General features: G+C 46.4%; 2 protein-coding genes across 2 annotated transcripts in view; one reads left to right on the plus strand and one right to left on the minus strand.

The window, feature by feature from the left end:
- The window catches only part of LOC137331221 (sodium/hydrogen exchanger 9B2-like), a 106,536-nt gene extending 94,937 nt beyond the window's left edge, over nt 1–11,599 (minus strand). The window contains exon 1 of the mRNA XM_067994856.1: nt 11,432–11,599. The gene's annotated coding sequence lies outside the window, so the exon portion shown is untranslated. The remainder of the gene's footprint in view (nt 1–11,431) is intronic.
- A 210-nt stretch (nt 11,600–11,809) lies between these two features.
- Nucleotides 11,810–15,459, plus strand: part of bdh2 (3-hydroxybutyrate dehydrogenase, type 2) — a 78,381-nt gene continuing 74,731 nt past the window's right edge. Inside the window, exon 1 of the mRNA XM_067975789.1 lies at nt 11,810–11,936. The gene's annotated coding sequence lies outside the window, so the exon portion shown is untranslated. The remainder of the gene's footprint in view (nt 11,937–15,459) is intronic.

Below are 15,459 nucleotides of genomic sequence, written 5' to 3' on the forward strand. Positions count from 1 at the left end.
TTGAACACAAGGATGAGAATTTTAAATTCAAGGCTTTGCCGGACCAGGAGCCAATGTAGGCCAGCAAGCATAGGGGTGATGGGTGAACGGGTCTCGATGTGATTTAGGATGCAGGCAGCAGAATTTTGGATGTGCAGAAGTTTACGGAGGGTGGAAGGTGGTACGCCAGGCAGGAAAGCATTGAAATAGTCGAATCTCGAGGTAACAAAAGCATGGATGAGGGTTTCAGCAGCAGATGGGCTGAAGCTGGGCAGAGTCAGGCGACATTACAGAGGTGGAAGTAGGCAGTCTTGGTGATGGAGAGGATATGGGGTCGGAAGCTCAGCTCAGGGTCAAATAGGTCGCTTAATGATTACCTGCTAAGTTTCTTGCTCCACATCAGAATTAAATTACTGACTTTCTTTTACTTCTTAAGATGACTTTGCATCTGTAACAAAGTATGACACTTTGAAATATGACAGTGTATGCTAGATGCAAGACTTTTATACAGATGATTCTAGTGACACATTTTTGAGGGGTATTTTGAGCCCAGAAAAATCAGTTGAAATTGCAGTGGTATCATTTTGTTATTGTGATGCCGTTCCTTGTTATGGTTACCAATGAGCAGCAGTTACCGTGGACCGATGCTGTGCCATTTTCAGTCACATTATTCCACAGAACAATCACAACACCACTGCCACAGAAACAATCAAGTGGTGACCAGGGGCCAATAAGCCAATACTGTATAAACCTGCTAAATTCCTGCCCTCACCTAGCCTGCCTTTAGTCTACAGCTGTTAATTAGTTATCAATGAAATTGCTGGAGCAATGCAAAAAGAATGATTACATGATTACTGTTGGCCAATGAAATTGCTTAAAAGCATCAACATTTGAAAGGTCACTATCAAAATTGAGCCAACGAGCTATGTAGAAAACAACAGTATATGGAAGGTTTGTATGGTTAACTCTTGCCAACAAGATTGCTCAATTTTTATTATAGATAGATAAAGGCAGATGTTAATAGGGTCAATAAAATGTATTTTGCCATTTCAACACCTTGTCTACATTAAAATATACATTCTGGAGTTTGTACATAAATGCAACCATTTCTACAGTGTTGCAAGTGCTCCCAAACCAGCAATTATAGGTATGCATGTGTGTTTGAATGTGCTTATTTTTTCTATTTTACAAAAGAGTCCAGTCTTTTATTTTTCTCATCAGACTCTGCCTTCAAATTTATTTCTATGATTCTTAAACTGATCCTGTTAATTTATGACACTTTTCATTTCAGGTTAGGCCCCAGCTGAAGGATTGTGTCCAATTCTGGGCACCACCCTTTAGGAAGGATGACAAGGAGAGGGTACACAGGAGATTTACTAGAATGGTACCTGGGATGCAGGACTTCAGTTACACAGAAAGACTAGAGTTTAGAAGAATGAGAGATGATCTCATCGAAACATATAAAATTCTAACAGGACTAGACAAACTAGATGCAGGGAGGATGTTCCGAATGGCCGGGGAGTCCAGAACCAGGGGTCACAGTCTCAGGATACAGGGTATGCCATTTCGAACAGCGATGAGGAGAAATTTCTTCACTCAGAGGGTGGTGAACCTGTGGAATTCTCTACCACAGAAGGCAGTGGAGGCCAAGTCATTAGATGTATTCAAGAAGGAGATAGATATATTTCTTAATGCTAAAGGGATCAAAGGATATGGGGGAAAAGCAGGAACAGGGTAATGAGTTAGACAATCAGCCATGATCATTTTGAATGGCGGAGCAGGCTCGAAGGGCCAAATCTTGCTCCTATTTTCTATGTTTCTATGTTTAGAGAAGCTGGGGCTGTTCTCTTTGGAGCAGAGGTTAAGGGGAGATTTAATAGAGGTGTTCAATATCATGATGGGTTTTGAAAGTTTCTCCTTATTTACTCTGTTTCCAGTAACAGGAGGGTCAGTAACCAGAGGACATAGATTTAAGATAATTGGCAAAAGAACCAGAGGCAAGATGGGGAGAAATTTTTTTTACACAGCAAGTTATGATTTTTTTTTATTCGATCATGGGATGTGGGCATCGCTGGCAAGGCCAGCATTTATTGCCCATCCATAATTGCCCTCGAGAAGGTGGTGGTGAGCCACCTTCTTGAACTGCTGCAGTCTATGAGGTGAAGGTTCCCACAGTGCTGTTAGGTAGGATGTTCCAGGATTTTGACCCAGCGACGATGAAGGAACGGCGATATATTTCCAAGTCTGGATGGTGTGTGACTTGGAGGGGAATATGCAGGTGGTGTTGTTCCCACGTGCCTGCTGCCCTCGTCCATCTAGGTGGTACAGGTCGCGGGCTTTGTCCTGGATGGAGTCGAGCTTCGAGTGTTGTTGGAGCTGCACTCATCCTGGCAAGTGGAGAGTATTCCATCACACTCCTTACTTGTGCCTTGTAGATGGTGGAAAGGCTTTGGGGAGTCAGGAGGCGAGTCACTCGCTGCAGGTACGGTAGCATAGTGGTTATGTTACTGGACGAGTAATCCAGAGACCTGAACTAAAATCCAGAGTCATGAGTTCAAATCCCGCCACGGCAGCTGGCGAATTGAAAATTCAATTAATTAATTAAATTCAATTAATTAAATAAAAATCTGGAATTAAAATACTAGTATCAGTAATGATGGCCATGAAACTACTGGATTGTCATAAAAACCCATCTGGTTCACTAATGTCCTTTAGGGAAGGAAACCTGCCGTCCTTATCCGGTCTGGCCTATATGTGACTCCAGACCCACAGAAATGTGGTTGATTCTTAATTGCCCTCTGAAATGGCCGAGCAAGCCACTCAGTTGTAAAATCTCGCTACGAAAAGTCATAATAAGAATAAAACCGGACGGACCACTAGGCACCGGACACGACAACGTAAAAAACACCAAGCCCAGTCGACCCTGCAAGGTCCTCCTTACTAACATCTGGGGACTTGTGCCAAAATTGGGAGAGCTGTCCCACAGACCAGTCAAGCAACAGCCTGACATAGCCATACTCACAGAGTCATATCTTACAGCCAACGTCCCAGACTCTTCCATCACCATCCCTGGGTATGTCCTGTCCCACCAGCAGGACAGACCCACCAGAGGTGGCGGTACAGTGATATACAGTCAGGAGGGAGTGGCCCTGGGAGTCCTCAACATTGACTCTGGACCCCATGAAATCTCATGGCATCAGGTCAAACATGGGCAAGGAAACCTCCTGCTGATCACCACCTACCGTCCTCCCTCAGCTGATGAATCAGTCCTCCTCCATGTTGAGCACCACTTGGAGGAAGCACTGAGGGTAGCAAGGGCACAAAATGTACTCTGGGTGGGGGACTTCAATGTCCATCACCAAGAGTGGCTCGGTAGCACCATTATTGACCGAGCTGGCCGAGTCCTGAAGGACATAGCTGCGAGACTGGGCCTGCGGCAGGTGGTGAGCGAACCAACACGAGGGAAAAACTTACTTGACCTCGTCCTCACCAATCTACCTGTCGCAAATGCATCTGTCCACGACAGTATTGGTAGGAGTGACCACCGCACAGTCCTCGTGGAGATGAAGTCCCGTCTTTGCACTGAGGACACCATCCAACGTGTTGTGTGGCACTACCACCGTGCTAAATGGGATAGATTCAGAACAGATCTAGCAGCTCAAAACTGAGCATCCATGAGGCACTGTGGGCCATCAGCAGCAGAATTGTATTCCAGCACAATCTGTAACCTCATGGCCCGGCATATTCCTCACTCTACCATTACCAACAAGCCAGGGGATCAACCCTGGTTCAATGAGGAGTGCAGAAGAGCATGCCAGGAGCAGCACCAGGCGTACCTAAAAATGAGGTGCCAACCTGGTGAAGCTACAACTCAGGACTACATGCACGCTAAACAGCGGAAGCAAAGCGCTATAGACAGAGCTAAGCGATTCCACAACCAACGGATCAGATCAAAGCTCTGCAGTCCTGCCACATCCAGTCGTGAATGGTGGTGGACAATTAAACAACTAACGGGAGGAGGAGGCTCTGCAAACATCCCCATCCTCAATGATGGCGGAGTCCAGCACGTCAGTGCAAAAGACAAGGCTGAAGCATTTGCAACCATCTTCAGCCAGAAGTGCCAAGTGGATGATCCATCTCGGCCTCCTCCCGATATCCCCACCATCACGGAAGCCAGCCTTCGGCCAATTCGATTCACTCCACGTGATATCAAGAAACGGCTGAGTGCACTGGATACAGCAAAGGCTATGGGCCCCGACAACATCCCAGCTGTAGTGCTGAAGACTTGTGCTCCAGAACTAGCTGCTCCTCTAGCCAAGCTGTTCCAGTACAGCTCCAACACTGGCATCTACCCGACAATGTGGAAAATTGCCCAGTTATGTCCTGGCCACAAAAAGCAAGACAAATCCAATCCGGCCAATTACCGCCCCATCAGTCTACTCTCAATCATCAGCAAAGTGATGGAAGGTGTCGTCGACAGTGCTATCAAGCGGCACTTACTCACCAATAACCTGCTCACCGATGCTCAGTTTGGGTTCCGCCAGGACCACTCGGCTCCAGACCTCATTACAGCCCTGGTCCAAACATGGACAAAAGAGCTGAATTCCAGAGGTGAGGTGAGAGTGACTGCCCTTGACATCAAGGCAGCATTTGACCGAGTGTGGCACCAAGGAGCCCTAGTAAAATTGAAGTCAATGGGAATCAGGGGGAAAACTCTCCAGTGGCTGGAGTCATACCTAGCACAAAGGAAGATGGTAGTGGTTGTTGGAGGCCAATCATCTCAGCCCCAGGACATTGCTGCAGGAGTTCCTCAGGGCAGTGTCCTAGGCCCAACCATCTTCAGCTGCTTCATCAATGACCTTCCCTCCATCATAAGGTCAGAAATGGGGATGTTCGCTGATGATTGCACAGTGTTCAGTCCCATTCGCAACCCCTCAAATAATGAAGCAGTCCGAGCCCGCATGCAGCAAGACCTGGACAACATCCAAGCTTGGGCTCATAAGTGGCAAGTAACATTCGCGCCAGACAAGTGCCAGGCAATGACCATCTCCAACAAGAGAGAGTCTAACCACCTCCCCTTGACATTCAACGGCATTACCATCGCCGAATCCCCCACCATCAACATCCTGGGGGTCACCATTGACCAGAAACTTAACTGGACCAGCCATATAAATACTGTGCCTACAAGAGCAGGTCAGAGGCTGGGTATTCTGCGGCGAGTGACTCACCTCCTGACTCCCCAAAGCCTTTCCACCATCTACAAGGCACAAGTCAGGAGTGTGATGGAATACTCTCCACTTGCCTGGATGAGTGCAGCTCCAACAACACTCAAGAAGCTCGACACCATCCAAGATAAAGCAGCCCGCTTGATTGGCACCCCATCCACCACCCTAAACATTCACTCCCTCCACAGGATGCACTGCAGCAACTCGCCAAGGCTTCTTCGACAGCACCTCCCAAACCCGCGACCTCTACCACCTAGAAGGACAAGAGCAGCAGGTACATGGGAACAACACCACCTGCACGTTCCCCTCCAAGTCACACACCATCCCGACTTGGAAATATATCGCCGTTCCTTCATTGTCGCTGGGTCAAAATCCTGGAACTCCCTTCCTAACAGCACTGTGGGAGAACCGTCACCACACGGACTGCAGCGGTTCAAGAAGGCGGCTCACCACCACCTTCTCAAGGGCAATTAGGCAATTAGGGATGGGCAATAAATGCTGGCCTCGCCAGCGACGCCCACATCCCGTGAACGAATAAAAAAAAAAGGATACCCAGCCTCTGACCTGCTCTTGTAGCCACAGTATTTATGTGGCTGGTCCAGTTAAGTTTCTGGTCAATGGTGACCCCCCCCCCCCCCCCCCCCCAGGATGTTGATGGTGGGGGATTCGGTGATGGCAATGCCGTTGAATTGTCAAGGGGAGGTGGTTATACTCTCTCTTGTTGGAGATGGTCATTGCCTGGCACGAATGTTACTTGCTGGTCAGGAATGTACAGCCTGAAAGGGTGGTGAAAGCAGATTCAGTAATAACTTTCAAAAGCTAATTGGATAAATACTTGAAGGGGAAAAATTTTCAGGGCCATGGGGAAAGGGCAGGGGAATGGACTAATTGGATAGCTCTTTCAAAGAGCTGTCCCAGGCACGATGTGCTGAATGGCCTCTTTCTTTGCTGTATCATTCTATGATTCTAGGTTCTTTCTCAGAGGTTCTTGGCCTTCTTTACTTAAAATATTCTTCCCTTGCTTTAATTTTATATTTTTTTGCTTGCAGATTCTCCACTTAAGATTAATTGCTTGTCTAGTCTTTCAATCTTCTGCAACCCCCAGATATGACACACTGACACATAGCCCTAGCTATCTGCTGTCAAATTATAGAATCATAGAATGTTTACAGCACAGAAGGAGGCCATCAGCCCATGCAGGCTCTTTGTAAGAGCAATTCAGTTAGTCCCGTTCCCCCGCTCTTTCCCCGTGGCACTGCAAATTTTTTTCATTCAAATATTTATCCAATTCCTTTTTGAAAGTCATGATTGAATCTGCTTCCACCACCCTTTCAGGCAGCGCATTCCAGATCATAACTATTCGCTGTGCAAAAAAGTTTTTCCCCTCATGTCACTTTGGTTGTTTTGCCAATCACCTTAAATCTGTGTCCTCTGGTTCTCGACCCTTCCGCTAATGGGAGCGGTTTCTCTTTATTTACTTTATCTAAACCCTTCATGATTTTAAACACTTCTATCAAATCTCCTCTCAATCTACATGGCTCTAAGGAGAACAACCCCAGCTTCTCCAGTCTATCCACGTAACTGAAGTCCCTCATCCTTGGAACCATTCTAGTAAATCTTTTCTGCACCCAATCTAAGGCCTTCACATCCTTCCTAAAGTGCGGTGCCCAGAATTGGACACAATACACCAGTTGTGGCTGAACCAGTGTTTTATAAAGGTTCAACATTGCTTCCTTGCTTTTGTACTCAATGCCTCTATTTATAAACGCCAGGATCCCGTATACTTTAAAAAAAAATCTTCTCAACCTGTCCTGCCACCTTCAGCGATTTTTGCATATACCCCCAGGTGTCTCTGTTCCTGCACCCCCTTTAGAATTGTACCATTTAGTTTATATTGCCTCTCCTTGTTCTTTCCTGCCAAAATGTATCACCTCGAACTTCTCTGCATTAAATTTCATCTGCCATGTGTCCGTCCATTCCACCAGCCTGTCTATATCCTCTTGAAGTCTATCACTATCCTCCTCATTCTTTACTACACTTCCAAGTTTTGTGTCATCTGCAAATTTTGAAATTGTGCCCTGTATACTCAAGTCATTAATATATATCAAATTAAGAGTAAGAAATCAAAACTCAGAGATCCTCACATAATCACCAACTTACATTAAAAAATCAATGTTTAAACCATTTTCCATTACTACTGCTATTCCTAGTTTATTTGTTTTTTTTAAAAAAGCACAACATTGGTTGTGTGTGATATGGAAGTTACACATTATTTAAATTATCAAGCTTTGAAAAACATGATCCAGGTTTCTTTTATAACAAAGGGAATTGGTTTGGTAGATGTGGAGAAACTGCATTAAACCAACTAAGGATTTTGAGCACAAATCTATTATAGAATCATAGAAGTTACAACATGGAAACAGGCCCTTCGGCCCAACATGTCCATGTCGCCCAGTTTATACCACTAAGCTAGTCCCAATTGCCTGCACTTGGCCCATATCCCTCGATACCCATCTTCCCCATGTAACTGTCCAAATGCTTTTTAAAAGACAAAATTGTACCCGCCTCTACTACTGCCTCTGGCAGCTCGTTCCAGACACTCACCACCCTTTGAGTGAAAAAATTGCCCCTCTGGATCCTTTTGTATCTCTCCCCTCTCACCTTAAATCTGTGCCCCCTCGTTATAGACTCCCCTACCTTTGGGAAAAGATTTTGACTATCGACCTTATCTATGCCCCTCATTATTTTATAGACTTCTATAAGATCACCCCTTAACCTCCTACTCTCCAGGGAAAAAAGTCCCAGTCTGTCTAACCTCTCCCTGTAAGTCAAACCATCAAGTCCCGGTAGCATCCTAGTAAATCTTTTCTGCACTCTTTCTAGTTTAATAATATCCTTTCTATAATAGGGTGACCAGAACTGTACACAGTACTCCAAGTGTGGCCTCACCAATGCCCTGTACAACTTCAACAAGACATCCCAACTCCTGCATTCAATGTTCTGACCAATGAAACCAAGCATGCTGAATGCCTTCTTCACCACCCTATCCACCTGTGACTCCACTTTCAAGGAGCTATGAATCTGTACTCCTAGATCTCTTTGTTCTATAACTCTCCCCAACGCCCTACCATTAACGGAGTAGGTCCTGGCCCGATTCGATCTACCAAAATGCATCACCTCACATTTATCTAAATTAAACTCCATCTGCCATTCATCGGCCCACTGGCCCAATTTATCAAGATCCCGTTGCAATCCTAGATAACCTTCTTCACTGTCCACAATGCCACCAATCTTGGTGTCATCTGCAAACTTACTAACCATGCCTCCTAAATTCTCATCCAAATCATTAATATAAATAACAAATAACAGCGGACCCAGCACCGATCCCTGAGGCACACCGCTGGACACAGGCATCCAGTTTGAAAAACAACCCTCGACAACCACCCTCTGTCTTCTGTCGTCAAGCCAATTTTGTATCCAATTGGCTACCTCACCTTGGATCCCATGAGATTTAACCTTATGTAACAACCTACCATGCGGTACCTTGTCAAATGCTTTGCTGAAGTCCATGTAGACCACGTCTACTGCACAGCCCTCATCTATCTTCTTGGTTACCCCTTCAAAAAACTCAATCAAATTCGTGAGACATGATTTTCCTCTCACAAAACCATGCTGACTGTTCCTAATTAGTCCCTGCCTCTCCAAATGCCTGTAGATTCTGTCCCTCAGAATACCCTCTAACAACTTACCCACTACAGATGTCAGGCTCACTGGTCTGTAGTTCCCAGGCTTTTCCCTGCCGCCCTTCTTAAACAAAGGCACAACATTTGCTACCCTCCAATCTTCAGGCACCTCACCTGTAGCGGTGGATGATTCAAATATCTCTGCTAGGGGACCCGCAATTTCCTCCCTAACCTCCCATAACGTCCTGGGATACATTTCATCAGGTCCCGGAGATTTATCTACCTTGATGCGCGTTAAGACTTCCAGCACCTCCCTCTCTGTAATATGTACACTCCTCAAGACATCACTATTTATTTCCCCAAGTTCCCTAACATCCATGCCTTTCTCAACCGTAAATACCGATGTGAAATATTCATTCAGGATCTCACCCATCTCTTGTGGTTCCGCACATAGATGACCTTGTTGATCCTTAAGAGGCCCTACTCTCTCCCTAGTTACCCTTTTGCCCTTTATGTATTTGTAGAAGCTCTTTGGATTCACCTTTGCCTGATCTGCCAAAGCAATCTCATATCCCCTTTTTGCCCTCCTGATTTCTCTCTTAACTCTACTCCGGCAATCTCTATACTCTTCAAGGGATCCACTTGATCCCAGCTGCCTATGCATGTCATATGCCTCCTTCTTATTTTTGACTAGTGCCTCAATCTCCCGAGTCATCCAAGGTTCCCTACTTCTACCAGCCTTGCCCTTCACTTTATAAGGAATGTGCTTACCCTGAACCCTGGTTAACACACTTTTGAAAGCCTCCCACTTACCAGACGTCCCTTTGCCTGCCAACAGACTCTCCCAATCAACTTCTGAAAGTTCCTGTCTAATACCATCAAAATTGGCCTTTCCCCAATTTAGAATTTTAACTTTTGGGCCAGACCTATCCTTCTCCATAGCTATCTTAAAACTAATGGAATTATGATCACTGGTCCCAAAGTGATCCCTCACTAACACTTCTGTCACCTGCCCTTCCTTATTTCCCAAGAGGAGGTCAAGTTTTGCCCCCTCTCTAGTCGGGCCATCCACATACTGAATTATAAAAATTCTTAACTTTTGCAAAGTGTCTCTACTTTCCAGTCTGCCAGCACACAGGATCACAAGCTAGATACAAACGACAGAAGCCATTTGGCTCATCATAGCTCATTCATCCAGAATCAAAAACGTAAAAGGTTTCCCCCCCCTCCCCAATTACATCACCTAACTGTTGAATGAGTCCAAGGTTTTTGCATCCAATACTTTCCCCAGAAGACCATTCTAAGATTTGACCATTCTTTGCATGGAGGGTATTCTAACAACTGTCCTAAACGTTCCTCGGTATTAACCTATGCCACGATATTCTGGTATCCAGACATCTATAGAATATATTCTTCTACCTATTTAAAGGACATTATTTAGTAATTGGCTTATCGATAGCAGATTTTTAAAAATCCTCAGTTCCATCCCATAATTGGAAAAGCTCAGTTAACCACATATACCTTGTACAGTTATGCAGAAGCTTTCCGCCAATGGATTAAATAAATTGGGCAGAATGCACAGCAGCACAGATTACATCTAGTATGGAATACTTTGAATTTTTCTTCTGCCATACTTATACTTAAAAGTCTGACAAATCTGGTAACCATTGCATAAACTAATCCTTAGGAATCCCAAACTGCTTCTGACCCAATCAAGGCCAATTAAAGAGTACAATGAGGTCCATGACCAGACTTTTTACACAGCAGTTTGCTCAATTGGCTGAAAAAAAATCAAGACTATAAAAAAGTTCTTGTAAAAAGCCAGAAATGCATACTGCACAAGCATTTTGTGTCAGCACAATCATATTTTTGTTTTACCTACCAAATAACCATGGTATATACAGATTATAAAGTATTATTTAACAGAATATACCAACTTGTTGGGGGGGGGGGGGGCATCAACGACCATTTTCCATTAGGGTTACCAACTCTGGTTGGATGTATTCCTGGAGGTTTCATTACACGATCTCCCGTCTCCAACCAACCAACCCACCCACCCAGTCAGTCAGTGTCCCCCCCACCCCCGAATCTTATATTTTTATAACTAATAAACGAAGATGTTCAGATAAAATTGGGAAAAAAACAATTATCTTAATGCCCCCATGAGTTTTCTCCTGGGTTACTCACTGCAGCGACCCGAGAGATTAATCTTTAATTCCTGGAAACTCCAGGACAAATCTAGGAGGGTTTTCCTCACATGGCCGTGCCAATCAGGTCATGAACCCAGGTGTGGAGGAAGCGCAGTAACAGCGAGATCGGATGAAACCAAAGACCCTTCCACCCAAACCCCAAGCCCCGGGGAAGGACTGGACCCAGCTCTCTCTCCCCCCACCCCCCACCCCCCCGCACTCGGGCTGAGACAGAAAACTAACGGTTATCGAGCCCGCCTGTGTGAGAATTACTGTCGACTGAAATTTCATTCAATTCCTTTTTTTAAAAAAAAACACAAAAAAGGCCGCGGCGCAGATAAGAATGAGGACTCACAGATTTGCCGTGGATTGTAGCTCGGGCTTTAGTCTTTTACCCTGGTGTGTCTTTACACAGTGAGGAGAGGAGGAGGTGGGGGGGGGGGGGAGCTGGCCGCCCGCCCGAGGGTTTGTTTCCCTTCGCTGCCAGCAGAGGAGCGCGGCGGCTGTCAACCCGCGCCGTCCGGGGGGGGGGCTCGGTGCGCACGCGCGGGCGGCTCGAGCGCGGCGGCCGTTAACCCGCGCCGTCCGGGGGGGGGGCTCGGTGCGCACGCGCGGGCGGCTCGAGCGCGGCGGCCGTTAACCCGCGCCGTCCGGGGGGGGGCTCGGTGCGCACGCGCGGGCGGCTCGAGCGCGGTGGCCGTTAACCCGCGCCGTCCGGGGGGGGGGCTCGTTGCGCACGCGCGGGCGGCTCGAGCGCGGCGGCTGTCAACCCGCGCCGTACGGAGATTGAAGGATTAGCGCGCGCGCACGCGGCGTCGGCAGCGCGCTCCCGACCGACGGCTACCGGAGGAGAGTGTGAGGTAATGAACGACTTGTAACGGAAGAGAGAAAGGCTGTCGTTGCAGAAATAAGACGGAGGGCGGGGGTTAATGTGAGTTCAGTTCTAGCACCTGTGAGATTAGAAAATAGACATGTGAAAGATAGACCTGCCACAGGGAGAGGTGTAGTGATAGCCGGATATGTAATATGGGGTTGTAACAGAGAGACTTGTAATAGAGATGCAGTAATAAAGATTTGTATTCGTGATTTGTAATAGAGAATTGGATTACAGAGAGAGAGTGTAGTAATACAATAGAGGGAAGGGAGCCTGCCACTCCTCCCTGGTCTGGCCTGCACCCGAGTCTAGCCCATTCTATGCTGTTGACTCAGTGCCTCTGAAATTGCTGAGCCAGCTGCTCAATTGTACAAACAATGGCAGCCCACTACCACAACAACTTGCATTTGTATAGCACCTTTAACATAGTAAAACATCTCAAGGAGCGATCATCAAACAAAATTTGACGCTGAGCCACATTAGGACAAGTGAGATAGGTTTTAAGGAGTGTCTTAAAGGAGGAGAGCAAGGTAGATAGGCGGAGAGGTTTAGGGAGGGAATTCCTGAGCTTGGGGCCTTCTAAAGGAAATTGGGAATGGGCAATAAATGTGGCTCACATCCTGAGAACCGATTAAAACAAAAGTATTAGTGTGGCTTGTAATCGAGAGAAATGTGGTCATAGGCAAGTAATAGAGACTTTTAAGAGAGTGATGTGGCAAAATACATATAGGTAGAGACTTATAATTAAGAGACTTATGTTATAGATATTTATAATAGGTGTGTGTAGTAATAGACGTAATACAGAAAGTGTACTAATAGACATATAATGGTGACTCATAATGATGGATTTGTGATAGAGACTTGTAAGGGAGAGGGGGTTGTATTAGTAGACATAATAGGTATGTATTAGAAATGTAGAGAGGGTGCAGTAATAAACATGTAATAGGGAGAGATGTATAATAGAAGGAATCAGGGAGACTTGTAATGGAAAGTGAGAAGGCAGAGAGTGGTGAGAATGTGGAACTCGCTACCACAAGGAGTAGTTGAGGCGAATAGCATAGATACATTTAAGGGGAAGCTCAATAAACACATGCGGGAGAAAGGAATAGATTATATTGATAGGGTTAGATGAAGAGAGGTGGGAGGAGGCTTGTGTGGAGCATAAACATCAGCATGTACATTCTATATAATTTTATGTTCATGATTAATATTGGTACCGGTCTCAAGACCACTGCATAGAACCATAGAAAAGATACAGCACAGAAGGGGGCCATTCAGCCCATCATGTCTGCGCCGGCTCGAAGAACAACCAGGTGCCCATTCTAATCCCACCTTCCAGCACCCGGTCCGTAGCCCTGCAGCTTACAGCACTTTAGGTGCAGGTCCAGGTACTTTTTAAAAGAGTTGAGGGTTCCTGCCTCTACCACCTGCATGTGATGACTATTAATGTGATTATCAATAAAGGTTATTAATCAGACTTCTCTCTGCTTCGAGTTCATGTGCCTGTATCATGAGGGAAGGATGGTGATTTCTTCTGATTCTAATTTTCTATTTCTGGCGCTCACAGAATATCTCACTTTCTGGCAAGCAAATAATGGGGCCACTGCTGAGGGAATGCCCATCAAGTATGCAGCATTGTTCCAGGCTACCTATGAGATTGCTCAGAAACACCCAGTTGCTTTCTTTACATTTTGAAAGTGAAGGGTCATGCAAAGAAAGGGCCTACTGAACCCTTTAATGATCAGGTGGATGAAGCTGTTAAACACGCCGTTATCTCGAGTGATCCTTGGGAATCCTCGACTGCTACTCCAGTGGCCCTTGTCACTATGTGTGAAGGTCTGACCTTCCCACAGTACAGTCTACTAACTCTCAGCTTTCTGACTGGAAGGCACAGTTGCAGGATGGTCAGTCAGTTGCGGTTTGTATTGTTTCCTTGATTCGGACAAGGATATTCTCTTTGCCCATCCTGACCCAGATGGTCCCCTGATATTAATGGCTCCTGCTCACGTTTCCATGAACTCTTTCGTGCTGTTCATAGAATGATATTCCACTGGTCATTTGAGTCTGCAGACTACTCTAGACCGCTTAAAAACCGTGGCCTGGTGGCTGCAGTAGAAGGAAGATGTTCGTGCCCATCTCAATAGATGTCTTCCCTGTGCTCACCACAACCTGCCACCCATAAAAAGCATGCATTTCTCCTTAGCCAACCCCTACAGGGCCCTGGGAGTGCACAGAGATTGACTATACAGGCGAACTACCTCAAACAGCCCGGGCCAGCAAGTACCTGTTAGTCATTGTTGATGCTTTCACGAAGCGGGTTGAAGCTTTTTTTTTATTCGTTCATGGGATGTGGGCGTTGCTGGCGAGGCCAGCATTTATTGCCCATCCCTAATTGCCCTTGAGAAGGTGGTGGTGAGCCACCCTCTTGAACCGCTGCAGTCCGTGTGGTGAAGGTTCTCCCACAGTGCTATTAGGAAGGGAGTTCCAGGATTTTGACCCAGCGACGATGAAGGAACGGCAATATATTTCCAAGTCGGGATGGTGTGTGACTTGGAGGGGAACGTGCAGGTGGTGTTGTTCCCATGTGCCTGTTGCTCTTGTCCTTCTAGGTGGTACAGGTCGTGGGTTTTGGAGGTGCTGTCGAAGAAGCCTTGGCGAGTTGCTGCAGTGCATCCTGTGGATGGTACACACTGCAGCCACTGTGCGCCGGTGGTGAAGGGAGTGAATGTTTATGGTGGTGGATGGGGTGCCAATCGAGCAGGCTCACAAGGCATGGGAGGCCATACATAGGAACAGGAATAGGCCATTCAGCCCCTCGTGCCCGCTGCGCCATTTGATAAGATCATGGCTGATCTGTGATCTAACTCCATATACCTGCCTTTGGCCCATATCCCTTAATAACTTTGGTTGGCAAAAAGCTATCTATCTCAGATTTAAAATTAGCAATTAAGCTAGCATCAATTGCCGTTTGCGGAAGAAAGTTCCAAACTTCTACTACCCTTTGGTGGATGGTGTCGAGCTTCTTGAGTGTTGTTGGAGCTGCACTCATCCAGGCAAGTGGAGAGTGTTCCGTCGCACTCCTGACTTGTGCCTTGTAGATGGTGGAAAGGCTTTGGGGAGTCAGGTGGTGAGTCACTCACTGCAGAATACCCAGCCTCTGACCTGCTCTTGTAGGCACAGTATTTATATGGCTGGTCCAGTTAAGTTTCTGGTCAATGGTGACCCCCAGGATGTTGATGGTGGGGGATTCGGCAATGGTAATGCCGTTGAATGTCAAGGGGAGGTGGTTAGACTCCTTCTTGTTGGAGATGGTCATTGCCTGGCACTTGTCTGGCGCGAATGTTACTTGCCACTTATGAGCCCAAGCCTGGATGTTGTCCAGGTCTTGCTGCATGCGGGCTCGGACTGCTTCATTATTGGAGGGGTTGTGAATGGAACTAAACACTGTGCAATCATCAGCGAACATCCCCATTTCTGACCTTATGATGGAGGGAAAGTCATTGATGAAG

This window comes from Heptranchias perlo, chromosome 1 (assembly GCF_035084215.1).
Source record: "Heptranchias perlo isolate sHepPer1 chromosome 1, sHepPer1.hap1, whole genome shotgun sequence".
Taxonomy (NCBI): domain Eukaryota; kingdom Metazoa; phylum Chordata; class Chondrichthyes; order Hexanchiformes; family Hexanchidae; genus Heptranchias; species Heptranchias perlo.